Here is a 21,879-nt window from a genome sequence, read left to right as displayed (position 1 = left end):
TGTCGTTTAGGCCCCTGACATTCCAGGACAGTACAGTTAGTGTGTCCGTAGCCATAGTATCAGAAAAAATGTCCGCGGCCCGATGAGCAGAAACATCATTCCCAGGGGAAGCGGTCCATGCCAGGACCGGTCAGCAGGGGGCAGCACAGCAGCACGAGTCATAGACAGTACCATACAGAGATCAGAAAACAGGGAAATAATTTGTGAAGGTATTAAAACAGTCCCCGAACAAAAAACAAAACCCCCCACCCTGCCCGCAGCCCCAACTTGCCCGAGCTTGAACCCTGAACAAAACCAAGTCATTAACGAAGTGTGAAAAACAGGTAGAAGGGGTGTTCCTAGAGAGCTACCGAGCATTCGAGCCCGAGCATTGTGTCCATCTGAGGCAAAAGATCAAGAGAAAGGCACATCCAAGTTAGAAAGCCCCCAAATCCCCTCAGAGATGCAATGGCACCACAGATCAGCGGAATCCAGGGAGAGGGCCCAGTCAAAGAGCAACAGAACAATAAAGGTGTAACTAACAGTCTCCCAGTCCCTCATCCTCTGCCCAGAGAGTCTAGCCATTGATCAGCCTCCGCAGGATCCAAAAAGAATTGCGTCTTGCCCTTAGCCACCACACGCAATTTAGCAGGATACAACATACTGTAGGGAAATTGACGCTCCCGGAGCCTCTTTTTAACATGGACAAGCGCGGCCCTCTGCCTTTGAGTGGCCGCTGAGAAATCTGGAAAGATAGTAACTATGGCATTATCAAAGCGTAGATCCTGGGAATCCCTGGCCTTTCGCAGGGCTGCATCTCTATCCCTGTAATGGAGAATCCGAGCAAGCAAAGGCCTGGGCCTGGCACCCGGTGCGGGGGCCCTGAATGGGACCCTATGTGCCCTCTCCACAGCAAAGAGCGGGGAGAACGTATCAGGTCCCAGAGTCTGCTTCAGCCATGATTCCACAAATGTTTCCGGATTCTTGCCCTCTGCGCCCTCAGGGAATCCCAAAAACCGGAGATTATTGCGGCGGAGACGGTCCTCCATGTCCCCCAACTTTGCCGCCTGAGCCTTCTGTTCCGCCTGAATATCACGCAGGGCCGCAGGAATAGGAAAGACATCATCCTCTACTGCACTAAGGCGCTGTTCAGCGGTAGTGACCCCCTCTGTCTGATCTTCTGGACATCGTCCTTAAGCAGAGAAAAGTCTACTCTAAGGGCATCAATGTGCGAGGCCAGGGATGTGTGGCAGGTCTTAATGGCCTCCATGATTTGGGATAGCGTGGGCTCCGTTACCTGAGAGGGAGGATGTACTTCATGTTCCAGCCCGGGTCGAGCCTCCGGTGACAGCACCGGCCATTCTGCACTGTCCCCCAGCCAGGATGACTGTGATGCAGCTTCGAGCGCACTGTGTGGAGGAGACGGACGGGCGCCATCTTGGATCTGCCTCGAGGGACCCGGCTCCCGAACGGGAGAAGCCGGCCGGTCCCTACCATACTTGACCATCGCTGGAGGATGCCAGAGGAGGTAAGGAGACTCCGAGGGCAGTGTGGAGGTAAATCAGGCCTCGGATGGATCAGGATTCTATGTCGGATTAATGGTCGGCAGCGGAGCTAGGAAAGAACGCTCCTCACATCCCGGAAGTCGGCCACGCCCCCTCCTTGACAAGCTTTTTTGCTCATGCTTCTTTCACACGGCCGCTCAGTTTATTTCGTCCGATGCGGCACTTTTTTTTTACGGACACGGATGACACTTGTGTCATCCGGTCCGTATGTCCGCATATCATCCCATCCGTTTGCGGATGATATACGGACATAATGTATGTCTATGTGATTGCAGATGACACTGCTGACATCCGATTTTGCGTCCTTTCCGTTTTTTAAACGGAAGAAAAATAGGGTTCTGTTCCGTTCCAAAAAACGGAACAGAACTGAAAGGACGCAAATCGGATGTCAGGATGTACGGACATTCGGAACGCCCGTGTGAAAGAGGCCTAAGTCTGACCTAAAAATTGAACGTCAGAGAATAAATTTATCTGATTTCTGTACCCATACACAGTTCTTATTCTAACAGTCTTTATAAATAAAACCCACAATCTTCAGATTGCTGTTAGAAGTACAATACAGAATGATCAAAATGGTTTTGTAAATATTTATATTATATAAGACTACTTGCTTGCTCATTGTACATTTGTCTACACACGGTCCTTGTCCGTAATTATTCTTACATTACCCCGGTACTGGAAGTTCAAGTATTTGTGTCTGTCCATCAAAAAAGAGACGTAGTTAAGATGACAAAAAACATGCTGGCTCTCATATTTGAAGGCTTTCTTCCTGTTGCTTCCATGTTTTATCTTGGATTCTTTAAATCTCTTTATATAGACAATATAACTAAAGCAATCTTATCTGAAAAGAATGAAATCCAGATTTCAAATATTTTGTTGGATCATCATTTCATAGCCATACATGGATAGAAATTCAGCCAGTTTAGCAGGGACTGGCCAAATTTCGATCCATGTATGGGCACTGTGGTTGTACAGAAATCAATCTACTGATCGACATCAGTACAACCACCCAGTCAGATTTTCCCTGTTTAATCAGTGCTGCAGGCCTTTAGCCTGCAGTGCTGATCTGTGTATTCTGATGATGGAGAATTCTCTCTCTTTCTCTCTCTCTCATTTTACAAGATTTGGGTTTGCTAAATATATTATTCTGCCGCGGCAATATTAACTACATTCCTTGTATCATGCAAATGCCATGTGAGTTTTTTACTTGATTTTTTATTCTAAATAAATGTACATACTTGACTATTTGAACCTCATCTGTTTTTGGAGGGACATCATTATCCATTATGCGTGAAATGTGAACATATGATGATATATTATTGTTGATGAAGTATCGTGGTGGACCCTATCCTGGTGGCTATTTCCATGTTTCATGCCTTTCTGACCTTCCTTAACAGGGGGTCTTATGTTCCGGTAAGGGAATTACTATACATGAGCATGTGGTGGTCTTCAGGACTGTGGTCTAATCTTGTGGTGTTGGAATCTTTCTTAATTTATTTCTGAAATTAGCACCTGGTTTCACGGACTTTGTTTAGTCTTTTTTCTGATGCATTCATATGTAGAAATGTTTGGCGCTGTACTATATATTTTGTTAAATATATTATTCTACCTTGATTGATGATGGTGCTTAAAGCCTTAATAGCCTACACTGCATGTTACCTTAATTTGTGACTTCTTGGCTCCTATGACCCCAATCTCCGAAACACCAAGTGCTCTTTTGCTGAGGTATAATGGTACAATGGTATACTGTGGTGTACCCTCCAATGTTTCAACCCCAAACAATGCATACAATTGATTGACAACACTATCCTTTTCCTTTATTGTTAAGTTAAATGTTGCTGTCATTGCCTAATTATTGGAAATTATCTCTCTTTCTTTCTCTTTTCTTTCTTTCCCTATGTATTATTTGGATACAGGCCTTCTCTCCGTTCACTCTTATTTATCTTCCACACCTCAGTCTGATCTCCTACTTTACATTCATTTACTTTTTCTCTTAACTCACCGAGTATGATTGTGTATAATTTCAACTTCAGCAAAGCACATTGAGAAAAAGCACCAGGATCATGGTAGAGATAAGTCATTATCCATCGTGGGAAACAGTCTCTTCTTTATATGTCTGTGTTTGGAAATTTGACTTGAGTTCCTGTCCTGGTGACTATGTATCATTGAGAGAGGTGCAGCCAAAATAGTGCTCATAAGTGGACCATAACTTGCAGGTTTTCCGATCCCTATGTTTTGTTGCACCGGGGGCTGAAATTGGGGTCCACTTATGGCGGCTTAAAATGTAATTCAGGATAACTAGGTTTTTTTTAATACCTCATTCTGAATATGTTAATTGTATGGCTGTAGATGGCTTCACTATTTATAAGTCACAGACCAATTGGCACAAAAAGGCAAGATTAGTGATGGCAATCTAAACATTTTATGCCCAGATCATTATATGGCATTTCCTCTTTCTCTTTCCTCTTCCTCAACAATTCTGCAAACAAAACATATGTCTTATTCTTGACACACACACACATACACCTAATTATATTCTACAGCTACAACACTGGATTGAGTCAATAAAATCTGGAGCAGCTGTACATAGTAATCAATCAACCAATCAGCTTCCAGCTTCAGCTTATTTAGTTGCTTTGAAAATGAAAGTTATAAGCTGATTGGTTGCCATGCACAGCTACTCCAGTTGTGAGTAAACATGAGGAATGAGCCAAAAAATGGCAACACAGTCAACAGACTTCAACCTAGTATTGGTGCCTTTAGGTTATCTTCTGTGATTATCTTTATCCTGAAACAATGATTACTATTCAAACATCAAAACCACTTTTATTAGGCAAGGCAAATCTAGCATCTTTACAGTATATACCTTTACTTTGCTTCTGCAGACTAAGGTCATAATAGCATGTAGCACTGCTCCTGTAAGGACTGCCAGGTTTCACACTTTCAGGCCCCCCGGTGTTACCAGCATACAAAAATGTAAATCCTTACATTCTCCTTCCTTGGCTCGCTCCAATAATCAGTCCAGGGGTATTTTGGTTGTTTTTTGTTTATTATAAATAGAGATAGGAGGAGGGAATAGTGGGATACTCCAAATTAACTATGCACAAGTTGAGGACTCCTATCTTCAGGTACAGCCAGGCTGTTCATTCACCCTGCCACTATGGGTGAATTTGAGAATTTAGTCTCTTTTCCTAAGACGACTTGGTGGACTAGCAATTATCTTCAGGACACTCTCACTAGCATCCGACACCCATCCACTGACTATTCTACTCCTGGGGTGGCCCCCCTCAGGTCAGGCCCCTTGACACGAGTCCCTGTACTCACAATACTGTTTTTCCAGGGTCTCCAGTGTCTCCCCTTTAGTCAGCTCTCCCGGACCTCTGGGTTCAGATCCGTTCCTCTGGCCCTCAGGATTACCTCCTGCGACCACGTGCCACTGCTACAGAGGAGGAAGCAGCCACCCACCTCCCTCCGGGACTCTGCTCTCCAGCCAAAGACCTTGCAGTACATGTGCTCCTGGCTTTTATACAGTATCCCAGAATTCACAGAGGCATCCTGCCCCCTGCCAATCACCAGGACTGTATCAAAGCCCATGCATCCATTTGTCAGGTTTCCTCCCACTGTCCAACATGCCTCTCTATTGGACCAGTGTGAAACACTCCTCTAGACATAATGAATTGCATACTGAGCACAATGAGCAGACTTCACTAACAGATCCTGCTCTCTGGTAGGCAGAGAACAATATAGATTTACCTGCAGCCCCTCTGGTAAGCAGATAAGGCTCAAAACTATACTTTCTCACTAGCACCTACAAGCACATCCCTGCAAAAGCGTTCACATTAGTGAGAATTAACAAAAGTGGGTATTTACACGAAAACCATTATAAATAAATTGTTCAGATAATTAACTAGTCTGCAGAGAGAGATTCTTATACATTTATACAAGGCAATTAAATCACCTAGTAGAAGCCACTTCTAAAATAAACTAACCTAGTTTAGTTGCTTGTCTGGATTCTTTTTTAACTCTGTTCTATCATTTTTTTGTAACCGAATGATCAAAATACTACTTTAATATTTCAGATTTTGTGTCCGTATAATACAATGTAACAAAATGCTACACACATTTTGCAAAACTTGACAAAAAATAAAACAGGAAGTGAAGCCCGGCCTACATGTTTCGGGGAATGTCCCTTTGTCAAAAAGGGAGTGAGCATGCATGAGTGCCCCCACAGCAAGCAGCGTGGTATAGGGGCACTCAGCAAAAGGGAGGGACCCAGAGTGCCGACGTGGGGACCTGAGAAGGAGGATCGGGGCTGATCTGTGTAAAACCATTGCACAGAGCAGGTAAGTATAACATGTTTCCTATTATTTTTTTAATACAATTTTTTCATTTACAATGAGGTTAAGAATTGAATATTTGTATAGTTGATACAACTTTCTTATAGTTAATTTCTGTTTAAAAAAGCAAAAAAAATAATAAAATAGGATTAAACATAGAAAGAGTGAATCCAGAGACAAAGTTTGCTAGGTCTGAGGAAACATCTCAGGGGATGCTGGAGGAACATATGTCCAGCGTTGAGGAAGGAAGGGAAAAGAGGGACATGACTGAATACTTTATATACATTAGGGTGTAACTAAGGTTGAGGAGGGCAGTGATTTCAATATTAAGTGCAGCTCAAGAACATGGGGACATGCCCTCAAATTAGCAGGAAGGCCACTCAAAAGTAACATTCAGAAAGTGATTTTATCAAAAGAGTAGTGGATACTTGGAAAAACTTGTAGTAAATAAGTCAGTCAATGAAAAGTGAATTTAACCACTTGCCGACCGCTCACGTTGAGGGTACTGTGGCAAAGTGTCGTCAGACACAGCGGGAGTCGGGCCAGGGGAGGAGAGGTGGTGATCACCGCCGCTCTTCCCCGATCGTCAGGGATCGAGTGAGGAAATCCGCCCACTTGTGTAAACAAAGCGGCGGATCTCCTCTGAGACAGGCAGGGACAGATTACAGGATTCAGCATAGCTGAACCTGCGATCTGTGTCTGTGTCATACAACCCCCTCCCCCCACACACGTCAGTAAGCATGAGGCATACATTTAACCCCTTGATCACCAATAAAGTTAACCCCTTCCCTGCCAGTGTCATTATTACAGTAACAGTGCATATTTATAGCACTGATTACTGTAGTAATGTCACTGGTACCCCCAAAAGTGTCAAAAATGTCAGTTAGGGGTCCGATCTGTCCGCTGCAATGTTGCAGTCCTGCAAAAAAAAAATCGCAGGTCGCCGCCATTATTATTGGAAAAAAAAAATAAACAATAAAAATTGCAAATCTTTCCCGTAGTTAGTAAACGCGATAACTTTTGCGCAAACAAATCAAAATACGCTTATTGTGATTTTTTTTTACCAAAAATATGTAGCAGAAAACAAATTGGCCTAAAATGTTAAAAAATTTAGATGTTTTAATTTTTTTTGGGAATGTTATATATCAGAATGTAAAAAATATTGTTTTTTTTTTTTCAAAAGTGTCGCTCTTTTTTTCAAAAATTAAAAATCGCACAGGTGACCAAATACCACCAAAAGAAAGCTCTATTTGTAGGGAAAAAAAGGACATAAATTTAGTTTGGGTACAGCGTCGCACGACCGTGCAATTGTCCGTTAAAATAACGCAGTGCCGAATCGCAAAATATAGCATGGTCAGGAAGGGGGTAAAATCTTCCGGTCTTAAAGCGGTTAAAAATACGCTCATTGAGGATTTGTTTGTCAAAGACATGTAGCTAAATACATTTTGGCCTAAATATATGACAAAAATTTAATTTATATTGGATATTTTTTAACTGTCAAAGTAGAAAATGTAAATTTTTTTGCAAAATTTTCGCAATTTTTTTATTAATTTTGCAAAAAATGAAAAGTGCAGAGGTGATCTAATACCACCAAAAGAAGGCTCTGTTTGTGGGAAAAAAAGGACGTAAATTTTGTTTGGGTACGGCGTTGCATGACCACGCAATTGTCAGTTAAAGTCGCGCAGTGCCAAGTTGCAAAAAGTGGCCTGGACGTAAAGCAGGAAAATCCTCCGGTGGTAAAGTGGTAACTCTCCTTTCCTGGGTAAAAAAATCAGCAAATAAAGAAAAAACTATATAGCGTATACACTTGCCACACAAATCATATTGTAATTGAATGTTATTAAAAATTACCTTTCCTTTTTAATCTTCAGCTGTTGTAATTTTCTGGAGATGCAATGCAATATGGCTACCCGGAGTTGTTCTGTGCACAGAATGTGTACTAGCCACACCCCAGGAACATAATTTCCTGCTTGTGTGATTGGCTCACCAATTTTCCTAGAAGTCTGCCTGATTCAAGTCAGATTTCTGGCATTTCCTTTTTTGGTGAGATACTCCCAATAGGAACACGTCTAAAGGGATGCAGACCCAGCAGTTTTCCTCATTAGAGCCCTGCAGCTGCCATAGCTGATAGATAATTATAAAACCCCTCCCATTAGACCCACTCAGCACAGAGGAACAAACAATGATTTCTTCAGAATAACAAAAGGTAGGAATCTGCAACAAAGTTTGTTAAAATCACTGCAATGTACAGAGATCACCCAGAGGGGAATTTTTTTCTTCTAAACAAAAGTGGAGTTAGGCTTTAACCATGCTTGTTATTAAAAGAGATCTATCCTCAGACAAAAATGTTAGAAAATGAAAAAAAAAAAAAAAAAAACAACCTTGATAGTCCACTTTGCCTTTTTCTACTATAAGTCTTTATGGTTTTTTTTTTTTTTTTTACCAAAGGAGGCAACAGAATCACTATCATTGTTTGGTCTTGGTGTCTGGTGTCATTACCTCTGATCTCTGCCTAATGCATTTTGTCCAGTAGAAATTCATCAGAACCATGCAGCATCTTACACATCCCCCTTAGCTTACCTTCATACAATTGTGATAGTAACAATCTGTTAACTCACACTGTGCTAAACCAAATCCATTTATATCTCTCAATCATCTGAAAGGATGAATTGCCTAAATGAAAACTTATTAGAATATACAGTATGAGAATATTGTGTTAAAACTATAAGTATATAAAAGAACCGGAACTTTTGCAAAGGGGAAGTGTGGGTTTCAGAATAAAGTTGTCTTCAACCAGGACAGGGCCGCTGTGAACAGGGGATTCCCTTCATGGGATATTAACCAGTAATCTAATCAAAGTAATTAAGAACAGCTGAACTACTGCAGCCAGCATATAACATTACCATAAATGTATTGATGCACACCAGTATGGAAATAATAGAAGCTTTAAAAGATTAATAATAGCACATACATCCAATATACAAACAGGTATTAATAGCAGAAGTGCAAAAAGAGTCCTGGTGGATTTGTGCACATTATAACCTGGTATATATAGTTAATAATAAAGATATCTCTTGATGAATATTGCAGCAAAATTAAATTGCAGAGGCCCCTAATCAGGGTGTTGGTTTTTGTGTCCGAGACCTGAAGTCAAGATCAGCAGTGATAAGGAGATCCTCCAACCATTTTCCAACCTACCTGGAAAGTTGCTTTTTAAAGGCAGATACTGTGGTACGGCACAGGAACTCTGCGTCTTAGTCCCTTAAATAGGACATAAATGATTCTGTTATCAGTCTTTAGATATACATAGTATACATATAAACCCAAAAGCTATGGGCAACAATAGTAAACCTAGTAATAGGAGCACTTGCCTAGTATTCCATGTATTCTGGTCTGGGTTAAGCAACAACTCTATCATGGATAACACGCGTGTCTCAGACTTTCTAACTCTCTCAACTTCCGCCTTCTGTCTTTACAACCCAACAACCCAGAGACTGGAAGTGCTGTGCTAAAGGCTCAACTCCATTTTTTTACATACTTTACATAGTTTGTTTGGGTGAGCTTGTTCTGATTGGCTAAATCAGAGGTTGTGACATCATTAGCCCACCTCTCTGACTTATACAGTGTTCCTGGTACCTTCTCATTTGTGTCCCATTTATCCTGCTTTACCTAGCTACTTATCCAGACCTATGATGGATACTTACTGGTCCATATGTATGACATTTTTTTCTTAAGTTAATGGACCTCCCAGATATTTGGATTTCTGGGGTACTCCAACAACAGAGATCTCAAGGTATGGGCTGCCATTTCTAGTGTCTTCTTTAAATGTGGACTCTAGGCAAATATGGAATAAAAATAACATAATAAAATATCATTAATGGATTTGCTAAATACAAGCAGTGTAACTAGCTAGACGTGGCTTGCTATTGGCCCCTTGAAGTCCCTGTACAGAAGAAATGGAGTGTAACCAGTTCACCAAACCACTGGAGAATATTGCAAAAAATTCTATTTTTTGCTAGAGTTCTACTTTAAAGCTGAAATTATGACAATGTAAGTAGCGGTAAGTAGAATTAGTAGTGTTATTAAAAAGAACACATAAAAATGTGTAGGCGATGTTTGGAGCACACAGAGATTTCTGCCCACAATGACAAATATTCATTATTTTTGCAATCTGAAACTCATAATCATCTCCTGGTTCATCCTTCTGATTCTAAATGAAAACAATTGAGCAGAATCACCATGGTACAAGTGAATGTTGAATCTATTTCCAGCATTGCTGATTCTAATCAACAAAACTGCAAACATTCATAAGAAGCAGACCTTGAGATGGTTTCCAACAGGATGAATTTAATTACAAAGGTTTAAGAGAAGTGCAAAACAAATTTTATCCCCTAAAAATTTTGATTAAATGTAAAAAAGGTTTTGAATACCAATGGTATTTCATTCTGGCATCTTTGCTCCCTCTAACTTTAAAGTGTATCCATAAACAATTGTATTTTTGTTTTGAAAAGTACAGCACTGTAGAGAAGAAATTGTGCCTCTGTCAGAACTGTATTGCTGTCTATTGGCGCTTTTCCACTGCATGGAACCGTACCGGTTCGGCACGCTTTTGTGCTTTTCCACTGCTGGTACCGCATGGTATAGGGTCGGAACGGTTCGGTACGGTACAGTATAGGTTTGCTTTTCCACTGCATGGAACCGAACGGTACGGTACGGTACGGCTCTGAAAAAACAGTACCTACTCGATTGTGGTTCCAACAGGTACCAAACTGGTACCATATCCCACAATCCTTTGCATGCAGTCACTACTAGCCACTGATTGGTCAGAGAATCCCACCCACCCCGTTGTTATCCCACCCACTTAACTTTAGTACTACTTTAGTGGAAAAGCAAACCTATACCGTACCGTACCGAACCATTCCGACACTATACCATGCGGTACCAGCAGTGGAAAAGCAAACCTGGCCAAGCAGGGCCGAGTAGAGCCGAGCCGGTACTTGCAGTGGAAAAGTGCCACATGTCCCCACTGGAAAGATTTGCCTTCTCGCCAAGTTAGAAAATAATGGTGAAATCTAAATTTCACATTTGTCACCGGGACTGGGTGAAGATAAATCTTTTATTGGAGACACCTATTCTGGTGACAGCTGGATAAAGGGAGAATTTCCTCACTTTATAAACATTTCCTCTTACCTCTGTTGGGTCTCAGAAAGAGGAAGTAAAGGGAAATCTTCCCAACAGTACACAGATAGCAAAAGATAAATTGACATGATTTAACCCTTCCCTACTCTGTCCAAATCCACAGGTGATGCTTTAAAAGCCTTTACAGGTTTCCAGTTTAAAGTTACACAGGAGGTCTGGCACTAGCATTATTGCTCTTGCTCTGATGGTCGCAGCAATATCTCATATGTGTGGTGTGATCATCATTTATGGGACCTTTAAATTTTATTTTTTATTATTATTTAAATGTAATGTCTTTAACACTGCACCTTTATTTATTTCCTTACTTTTATTGCTATCACAAAGGATGAACAAAATCCCTTGTGATAGCATGGGTTGTGACAAGTCCCTTTTATGGAGAGATCTGGGGTCTATTAGACCCCAGATATCTCCGCTGGCCTCCAAAGCATCTGATCAAACTGAGATCGGTTTTATCAGATGCTAGGACAAGCCGGTAATGGCTTGTAAACATCAAACCAAAACCGTAAGTGAGGAAATCCTCGTCACTTCTGGTTTCTGATCTCCCAGGGACGGAGGAACAACTTTAGTTCCTCTCTCTCTCTCTGTTCATTGCACCAGTAGGAGCAGTCTTGGGAATCCCCGATGGGACAGGAGAGCCTGAGAAATGCGTCAGCAGAGGGAGGGGGGGACTTCCTTCCGCCGCCCTTACAAGTGATCATTTCTGCATTAAAGGGAATCCCACCTGAAAATTTGAATACTCAGATGATCCCTACAGCAGAATCCTGGTATAACCAATGGAACTCTAGGACCTCATCCTACGGTTGGAAGGTAATTAAAGCTGAACTCTGAGCACAAAAACATTCATTTTAAAAATGTATTTCTTAATTATCACAAAGAATATAAATCCACTCTGTGTGCACCAAATGCCTCTGCAAACCCAACTTTTACAATTTAAAACTAGCAGTGACGTAATCACTGCACTGTACAGAGAGCAGAGTTGTTGGAGGGATTCAGCAGGATCACCCCATACTGGCTGCCTGAAGAATATTGTGGGGAAGAGGAGGGGGTGGATAAAAGACCAGTCAACCTGCAAGGAGAGAGAGCAACGGTGACTGGTCTTTTGTAACCGATATCTTCTGGTGCACACAGGCAACGTTTTCTGCTGGACACAGATCTGGAGGAAATACACAGAGCACACCAAGATCCAAGTAAGAATACATATACATACTTTTGCTTATCCTGAAATTCAGCTTTAACCAACAAATGTATGTTAATAAACTAACCCTTTCATCCATGCTCAAAATTATTGAATTTATTCTAAATCATTTTTTGCATTGTTTCCCTTGGAGTATATTTATGTGACCATTTTACAAGATAAATGTGGATTTGTAGATTGTAGAGATCAGGCACTACAATGTGTTTGCCTAACTGCTTCATTTAGTTTCAGCCACACATTGCTTTCAGTAAATTGGTCAACTCATAGACTTGTGTAAAGGGGTAGCAAGTTACAACCATTATCTAGCACTCCAAAACAGGTCTGTGCTCGTAATAAGGAAATAAAGCTGCCCTCGTGTACATAAAGAATTACAATTTATACACAGAAACAAGGTTTTTACACGCAGACATTAACACATATTAATAAGATTTACATCAAGCAAATCTAAAAACTTATTGAAAAGTTAAATTTAAATTTCAGTTAAATTTATGTGGTTCTAAAGGCTCACGTTTTTTTATCTTCATGCATTCTATGCATAAAGGTAAAAAACCTTCTGTGTGCAGCTGCTCCACCCCCTGCCCCCCAGTCTCACCTTAAAGCATTTGTTGCCCCAAAACTTCATATTCCTGATATGTGCCTGCTGTACAATGTACTTGAATGAAAAAGTATCCTGTTTTCTTTGTGTGAAATCCCTGATGTTACTACCAGTCTCTCTGCTTTCCTATTAAAAACTGACCACACTAAGCAGGACAGCACATCATGGTCAGTTCTCTAGCTATGCTGGAAACTCAGTGTGCTCTTCTCCAATGATCAGACTTGTCCTTACATGCCCCCACTGCACAGCCATTCACTGGGAAGTTCAGTGTACTGCTGCTTTTCCTCCTCCCTTAAAGGGTAGTGCCAGTCAAAAATACAATTGTTCCTATTAATACTATGTTAAATATCTTTATATTTGATATTATTCATTTTCTGGCTAGCTGCTTGTCTAGCTTAGAAAGTCTTATTCAAGCTAGACAAACAGCTTCTTCCTGTTCTTCACCGACAATGCTATCTCCCTTTATCTGAATTTGCTAAGCTGTCCTTTTATTCCTGAAAAGGCTGTCGGTCTTCCTTAGACAGGCATGCCTAGACCTGCCCAGCCCCACCCCCATCCCTCCTATCCTTCATAGAACATGATCTTCTCCTGTCTTCATGAGGTACAAAGGAACATTTGTGAAAGTGTAGAAGAAGACAGATCCATTACTATTACTCATTACATGTGAGTATAGAGTTTTAGGTTCCATTTCCACTAGTGCGACTTGTCATGCGACTTTGTACACAAAGTCACATAACAAGTCCCAGCCTATAGATTTCAATGGCACCCATTCCCATCCATGCCACTTTGAAAATCAGCGACTTTGAAAAGGTGCCTGCACTACTTTGATGCGACTTTGATCCAGAGAGTGTAAAGTTGGAATAAAGCTGCACTCAAAGTCACACTCTAAATTGCACAACTTAAGAGTCGCACTTGTGGAAACATTAGGCTAGAGTGCGACTTTGGAGTGTGACTTTAATGCGACTTTCCTCTCCACTCGCTTCCAGCTCTCACTGGCTTTGCTGAGCCAGCAGTAGCAATTCGATCCCGCTAGTGTGATGAGGGAGCGGTGGGCAGGCCGAGTCTATTGACACAGACAGTGAGGCTCCGGAGCAAGCCCGCATGAGTGCCCCCCATAGGAAGCGGCTTCCTATGAGGGCACTCACCAGGTAGAAGGAGCAAGGAGTACCAGAGGGGAACTCGAGAAGAGGAGGTTCAGGGCAGGTAAGTATAAGCCTGTTTTTTTTTTGTTAATTTGTGTGCCTGTATTTCATAGAATGTTCAGACTGTTCTATGGTGTGTTCAAGAGGCATGCTATGATTGGAATGGGGGGGGGGGTATCTGAACAAGGTATACAATACAGGCATGCTATATGTCTGCACAGTATCCTGTACATCTGAATAGCCAGACAAAAAATAAAAACTGACCATGCTAACACAGATCAGCTTCTGTGCTTTATGTGGTCAGCTTAGAACAAGGAAGACATGTGATTGGCAAGCTACTTCAGATAGAAGAAGTACATAAAATTAATAGACTATGATTTATAAAATACACATATGTGAACACACACATACAAAAAAGAATAATAACTTAGGGTAACATACACTTTAGGTAAATAGACCGTTGACTTTTCAAGGGAATTCTCCCTTAGTTTAGTAATTGTGGCAAAGCTATGATGACTTCCATCATTCAATCATGTACAAGCAAAAAATCTTTTTTTTTTTCAAAGGATAAGTTTACCTTTACAGAAAATCTGTAAGGTGAACTTACACTGATTAACCCCCCCAGTCCCGATGACCTGGAGTCCTGCAATCACCCGCTGTGAGACATCGGATCACCACTTTACCGGTCTGGGGATTTGAAATCCCCGAGACTTAATTTCCTAAACGTACCTCTCTGCATTTACAGATAGGAGGCATTCAAATTGGTCGATGCCGTCACATGGACAGCGCTGACCGATCAGAACCTGCCTAGCCCATCCTGTCAGCGCTGGAGAAGAGGAGAGAAAGCCGCGGGGATTTCAAATCCCTCGATCGGTAAAGCGGCAACTTGATGTCTGGCAGCGGGTGATCATGGGACTCCAGGTCAGTGGGACCAGAGGGGATCCGTGTAAGTTCACCTTACAGATTTTCTGTAAAGGTGAACTTACACTTTAAATGTTCCTTGCTCATGACTGGGTATTCTTTGCAAAGTGAATTTTCACCACATTCACCAAGCTAAAAGATTATTTCCCTTGCAAAGTGAACAGCTTATTTGCCTTCAGTAAATCAACCCCAATATCCCCATTGTGCACCTAATCAGCTTTTCCTACAGACTGTCACGGCTTCATTATTGCATTTTGCACAATATTGTTATTTAAACTGCTTTAGTAAGTATAGAGAGTTAGTGAGTTTCTTCTCTGACTATGGCACCAGTACTGAGCAAGAAACCAGACAAAGTAAATCAATACTGAAAATTGAAAAGGAAACCGTGATTAGAATACCCAAATCAATTCTGTACCATTATACTTATTCCAGAATGACGCTAAAATGAAAAGAAAAAATGTGACATATAAAGAAAATGCAGCACAGCATTATGACATACATAACTGCTTAACAATGATGCCTCAATGTCCCCCATACATAGCAATAATTATCTAATAATCCTACTTATGGATCCAACATAGGATCACATTTCATTTTTAAACATTTGACTACTTTATCTGCAGCGCTCATTACAATTATATGAAAAGCCACGTTCTAATAAAATAATATATAGCGTCTGACATTTCAAAGTTTCTGTAGTGTGCTAATTTATGTAAATAACTTTAGCCATGGAAACCAGTGCAAGCTTTAATGGTTTAGTAGGGGTTTAGATGGTCAAACATTATCCTCAAGACCCTCTCAGCTTGACTACATATTATGTCTCCATGGTACCAGAAGGGTTTAACAAGTTATTAGAATTGAGATAGTGTACACACTGTGTAAGGTCATTCTGCACAAGGCTAGGTCACGTTGCTAAAGAAAACTTTTAATTAATAATTACAGGAGAAAACAGTTCTTCTTGACCCCACAGAAGCAGTCAAATGTATTCCCTGTAAAAGGATATTTCTATAGAACCATATACTTTGATCATTACAGCTCCTGCCGTTATAATAATCATGCAGTTATTTCCCAAATTTCGTCACTTGTTTTGCCATTGCTACCTTATGTGGTAAGGCATTCTGCAGCTCTTACCATAAACCCTCCCAACATGGATGATAAAATTGATTTTCCTCATGAGTAGCTGATACTCTTTATACTTTGTATGGGACATGGAAAAAAATTCCAAATTTTGCTGACCTTGAATATATTTTTATATATTAACTTGATCATCTCCAAAGGTATTTTTGCCCAAACCATACAATCCATGTAATAGCAACCTTTTATTGTAAGACCTCGCTCACTTTTATTAATTTAGTGGAACCTACCCTGTACCTCCCATGAACTTATTACAACTCGGAGCCTAGATGTGTATTCCATATTAGGGAAAAAACGAAAAAGTCATCATGAGTTTTTTTTAATCTCTAGTTTTTATAATCATGTTTTTTTTAATCTCTAGTTTTATAATCATGTTTTTATCTGTCTTTTTTCTTTTTTTTTCATAAACCATAATATTTATTTGCTTGGCTTACTGATAATCAATATTTAAAACCCGTATCCAGCTTTGTCTCCCTATATTCTTTAATTTACGGGGACAATGATATTACCTCTGGCTAGATCCAATTCAAATTTTTACCATAATCTGCCATTTTTCTGCCCACGCAGTTATTTTATTTGTTCAAAAGCCTTTACCCAATAAAATCTGATGGTCCATTAAACAAACCATATTTATGAACAAGGCAACGAAAGTGTTGATATTTAACTTTTAAGTATCAGCCACAGAGAACCAAAAAACATAAAGAAGATCTAAGTTGGAAGTCCCGAGCCTTTTCCACCGTGTAAATATAAACAGGTGAACAACTTTGAGTGGGGCTAGAAATGCATCTTGCTAATTTTTGTATTACAATGGATGATATTGACACGCAATAACTATTTCTAATATTGGTTCACACAAATATGTAAGGCAAATAATATAATAATTATTTATGAAATCAATAATTCAAAACCCTTTAAAAAATGTAATCTTTCACTGACCAAAATTCAATAGTCATAATAGTTATAAAATATATCAACAGTTGTAGCCCTCTTGCAGCCCTACTGGATGGTCTGTGGGGTAGAACCTGGGTTCCAATAAATACCCTCACCTGATGATGCATTTACCAAAACTATTATCTCCCTAGTTGAACAAAGTTATTGATATAATATAGATTGGATAACTAGTGTTCACATCCACAATAACGACAGACGTCTAAAATTTTTACAGGTATTTTAAAGCGGAAGACCTGCTAAACATTTGCCATGAACAACATTTTTTGGCATTGTAGCTCATACATTTTTGATTAAACAGCACCTACCCCCCCCCCCCCCAATTTCATTATATTGTGTATGACTAAGACATATTTCTGCCTATGATGATATTTGTTTTTGCTTTATTATAATCCTATATATATTCTGTTATAATTCAATATCACTACATCTAGGCCTCCAAAGCTCATGCTGTATGCTCTTTTCTATTCTTCAATAAAATATTTTGGTAATGAAACTATTGGTTTAAAAAAAAAAAAAAATAATCCACATGACTATATCTTTAGAAACAGTATGGTCACTAAAACCATTCCTAGAATAGTGATATTTATTTTTGAGCAACAAATGAACATACAAATACTCCCAGGGGTCTATTTATGAATGTTTGGATTTAATTTGGAAAATGTGTGAATCCCGGGTGAAAGTTGTGTAAATATTGGCTGAAAACATTTATAAATAGATCCCTATGAAATAAAAATTGTATAATGTTTGTGCTGCTTACAAATCACAGGATACTTTACAGGATATACCCACACAGGTATATGAAAATATAAAAACTCTAAGAACAATTTTGGTTGGGAGTGTGGGATACAACCGAAAAGTTTATTTTTTGGGAAAAAATAGTGCATATAGTATGCAAAATTAATGTGTTATCCAATCAAGACTTGATCAACCCAAGGCTAAGTGCTTAACAACTTAGCATCTGTGCTGCCATTTATAATAAACAAAATTTTGTAACTGTGATCAAGAACCAAACTACAGAAAGTAGGAACTTGTTCCGCTCCATCAAAACACTTTCATTAATTACCTACATGTTCTGGCTTATATTCAAATGAACAATTTATGTACAAAGCATGGTTGCTTGAAGTCCCTATTAGCACGTTGTCCTATAATGACAAAAATAACACCCCACATACATATCATGTGGCATAGGTGACGGAGGAAATTCTATTGTAATCACCTAATGATTACTTTGTTTTCCCGAAAGCTTGTGATATCAAGTAATACAGTCAGAGCAAAAAAAATAAACCATAGTATCATTAATATAGAGGACCAAAATTATTATCAGCCTCATAAGATCATGCTAGCCTTGTGCATATAACGCACAGCAAGGTACTGCGAAGAAAATTATGTTTTTTTTTTCTTTTTTTGCGAAAGTTTGCCTAAATTACATCATTATTGACCAAAAAAATTGATGCACAAAAAAAAGCCGATCATGCACAATTCTGTAAGTTATTGAAGGTGGTGCAAGATCGTGCATAACCAGAAAGTGAAAATTAATACCATTGTTACCTTGTATAGGTAACAATTTGTGAGACAGTGCTACAACAACAAGGTTGAACAAAAATTCAGAAAGTGTAATATTGTGCTGCCATATGGAATGATAGGCTGCTTTAATTTTTCCGCAAATTAATGGAAATAATATTTAGAAAGAGACAATTTATTGCAATCTAATCAATTTTTAAGCAACTTTACACAATAAAATTATAAGCCCTGTATTTGTAAAACAATTACTACAGCTGTGAAGAAATGACTAAAGTCCATAGAAACAGTTACCAGTAAATGAATTGCTATATTTAATATTTAAGTAAAAGTACTGCAATCTACAATATTCTATACTGTGGAACACTTAGTTGACAAGTACACTAAAAAATGTAAGTAAAAGTACTGCAATCTACGATATTCTATACTGTGGTACACTTAGTTGATAAGTACACTAAAAATGTAATTTCCTTTCAGGACCTTCAGAATTCTATGCACACATGACGGAACAGATAAACAGATTGCAAGTCTGATACATGCTCCCCAAATATATATAATCTTAAATTTATATATACTTTTTTGCCAATGTTAAAAAAAAAAATCCACAGACATCCTGATGCGGAGCATCGTACTAATGTGAATTGCCATAGTGCCTATAAATTATAGGACTGTAATTCCTGCCTATCAAGTAGATAAATGGTATAAAACAATATACTTCTCTTAGATGATATTCTACAAAATTTCAATCCAATAAATAAAACAGTGTGGCAAGAACTGAATATAACATTGTGGAATGCAAGGATTAGAGTTGAAAACCTGGGACAATATATATTTCCAGGTACAAATCCCCAAACCTGTGTTTTTTAGCAATACTTGGAAAGTATTCTGCACAAACCTTTTGCACTATATAAATATTTTGTATAATAATATTAAAACTTGGCAGAAAGATTATACTATGGATTTAATTTAATGGACGGCACAATTGTGAAGGCAGGATGAAGGTCTCAGTCCAGATAGCCTTACCTGTGTGAAGTGCCTGGCTGGACCTGCCTCACAGGAATAGTGTCCTATATGAGCTGTCCATTCAAGAGGATGGAGGAAATCCTTCAGATCCAGGCTACAAATTGCTGCAGCGCCGAGCTGTCTCTCATTTAAATGTCTGCCAGCTGAGGTTTACTCTGCAAACCTCCCACATCATTGGCTGATGGACAGCACTGCACTCAGGCTGTGTGATGTCTTATCCGCCCCTTTTAACACTTCCCCTGACCTCTTCTAAAGAGAACTGAGTGAGTGAGAGACTTGGTGAGCAGAGAAACTCACTGCAAAGTCTTCCCCACTACAGAAAATTGTGTTTGATCATACAGCCTACTTCTCAGACAGCACACACTGCTATTGTCATTACACAGAGACCCACAGACATCCACTATAAGCTAGTTGTGTGTGCACAATAAGGCCATTAAGCAATATTTTTAAAAACCATGTATAGGTAATCAGCCGAGTGATCGGATAGGAAGTTACTGTAACTTGCGGTTTACTAAACAGGTGCAAAGGTATAAACAATAATGCAAAGCAGGTTCAAAATGGCAAAGAAAATAATACACTGCAGAATATCGCAAAAACAGATTATGAAAGCTGCAAAAACATGGACTCTTCACAGAATTGTCTCTGTTACTCAGTAGGTCCAGCTGAGAATCACTATCTCAGTAAAAGAGTTCACAACATAAGCAGCTACTTGTGATTATTCTTATAGAGAGCATTCCTCTCAGTAAGGTCCAGGGGTAGCCCTGGTAACACAGATCCAAGGATAAAGAGTCACCCCATTAGAATTAGAGTACTATGGTTGCAATTGGGTAGAAGCTCCCACGGAAGAAGCTATGCTATTAGGCTGGATGGGTGCCGAAGCATGCTCAATATAAAAGTTCATAAACACTTACAGGTAAAGTAATGAAGTTCACAGGTAAGCAAACATGTTTCAGGGGAAATTCCTCCTCCTTCATCCGGGCTGTTATGGTGGATGTGGTGAGGACAATTCTGGAAAAGGAATGTGGCTACGGACCTCATTTTACTGGGCTGACCTAAGCACTATAAATGAAGTGAATGTGAATGGCACAGCAAGCGTGTCTTGCACTTTTTGTGAATGAGCACAAAATCATGTAATTTTTGCGCATGTTCATGCACTACACCAGCGTGAATGCAGCCTAAAAAGAACTGCCCCTGCAATATGTCTAAATGGGCATTATATTATGAACATCTGCACTGACATTGGGCAAATGCCGCTGAGATTGTATCACTGGAGTCGGTGGGCACACAACCTTGGCACCTGCTACTAATATTACTAGTATATTATTATACTAGTATATTACTAGTATAATTTTATTAGTATATTTTCAATTTACAATGTTGTAACAGTATAAATAAGCTTCTATTATATCACTACTAATGGTGATGGAAAAAAATGTGTGACTGAACAGTGAAAAGCCACCTCTTTTGCCTGCCACCATTATTTACAAGTCTAATGTTCATAATGGTAAATCCAGCTGTTTCACTGTTTGTGCTTCTTGAATAATACATCCAGGCTGGTTGCTTTGCTACCTGAATGTGCTTGAACAAATTCAGTTGGGAAGTGCCCACAGACTGCAAACATCTGGATTGGGTGACCATTCTGTCTGGAGGCACTAAAAGTCCTGCTTTCCTAGCTTACAAATGCTCTCCTAGTTAGCGACCAATGAAAATCAAAGGGGCTTGCACCATCAATCAATATGGAAGCAATGTCCAGTGCAATGTTGTACCACTATGCACAAAGTGAACGGTTTGAAGGGTGCTGCTTTATCCAACTCAATGCAACTTGACATATCTGACGTTTGGGAATGGTTGGAGGGCATCAGTGTCAAACCAATCAGTGCTTACATCAAAATATAAGTATATAAATATTAATAACATTGTCAAAGAAAATGTAAACTCAAACACAATGTCCATTACAAAAAAAGTTTCATAATGTGCTCAAATAGTATTTCAATCTTGTGCTCCTGGGTTTAACATATTTATGTATGATCAGACCCTCCTTGACCACACACCGCTGTGATAATAGGTGCCTGCTCACCTGGACCCTCTAATTATAGGAGGTCATCCAGCGTAAGTAACCCAAAAGGGTAGTTATCTTCCACTGCTCCCCCTTCAGGCATGTCCACTATGCCAATCTTAGATTAACCAGCAGCTCTCTGGACCTTAAGGGGTAACTTTTCCTCCTTCCACTTCAACACCAGCAAAGCTCATAGAAACAAAATAAAAACTCATATTGCTTACTGAAATTCCTGGTTTATTGAAAGGTAACTTGATGAGCTTC

General features: G+C 39.6%; 1 protein-coding gene across 1 annotated transcript in view; it reads right to left on the bottom strand.

Annotated features, from left to right (window-relative positions):
- Positions 1-19,778, bottom strand: part of GREM1 (gremlin 1, DAN family BMP antagonist) — a 56,072-nt gene extending 36,294 nt beyond the window's left edge. The window contains exon 1 of the mRNA XM_082275125.1: positions 19,560-19,778. The gene's annotated coding sequence lies outside the window, so the exon portion shown is untranslated. The remainder of the gene's footprint in view (positions 1-19,559) is intronic.
- Between the last annotated feature and the right edge of the window lie 2,101 nt (positions 19,779-21,879).

This window comes from Pelophylax lessonae, assembly GCF_965119305.1.
Source record: "Pelophylax lessonae genome assembly, chromosome: 13".
Lineage (NCBI taxonomy): Eukaryota > Metazoa > Chordata > Amphibia > Anura > Ranidae > Pelophylax > Pelophylax lessonae.
The sequence above is the reverse complement of the archived record's forward strand: the minus strand, read 5'-3'. Positions and strand labels throughout refer to the sequence as shown.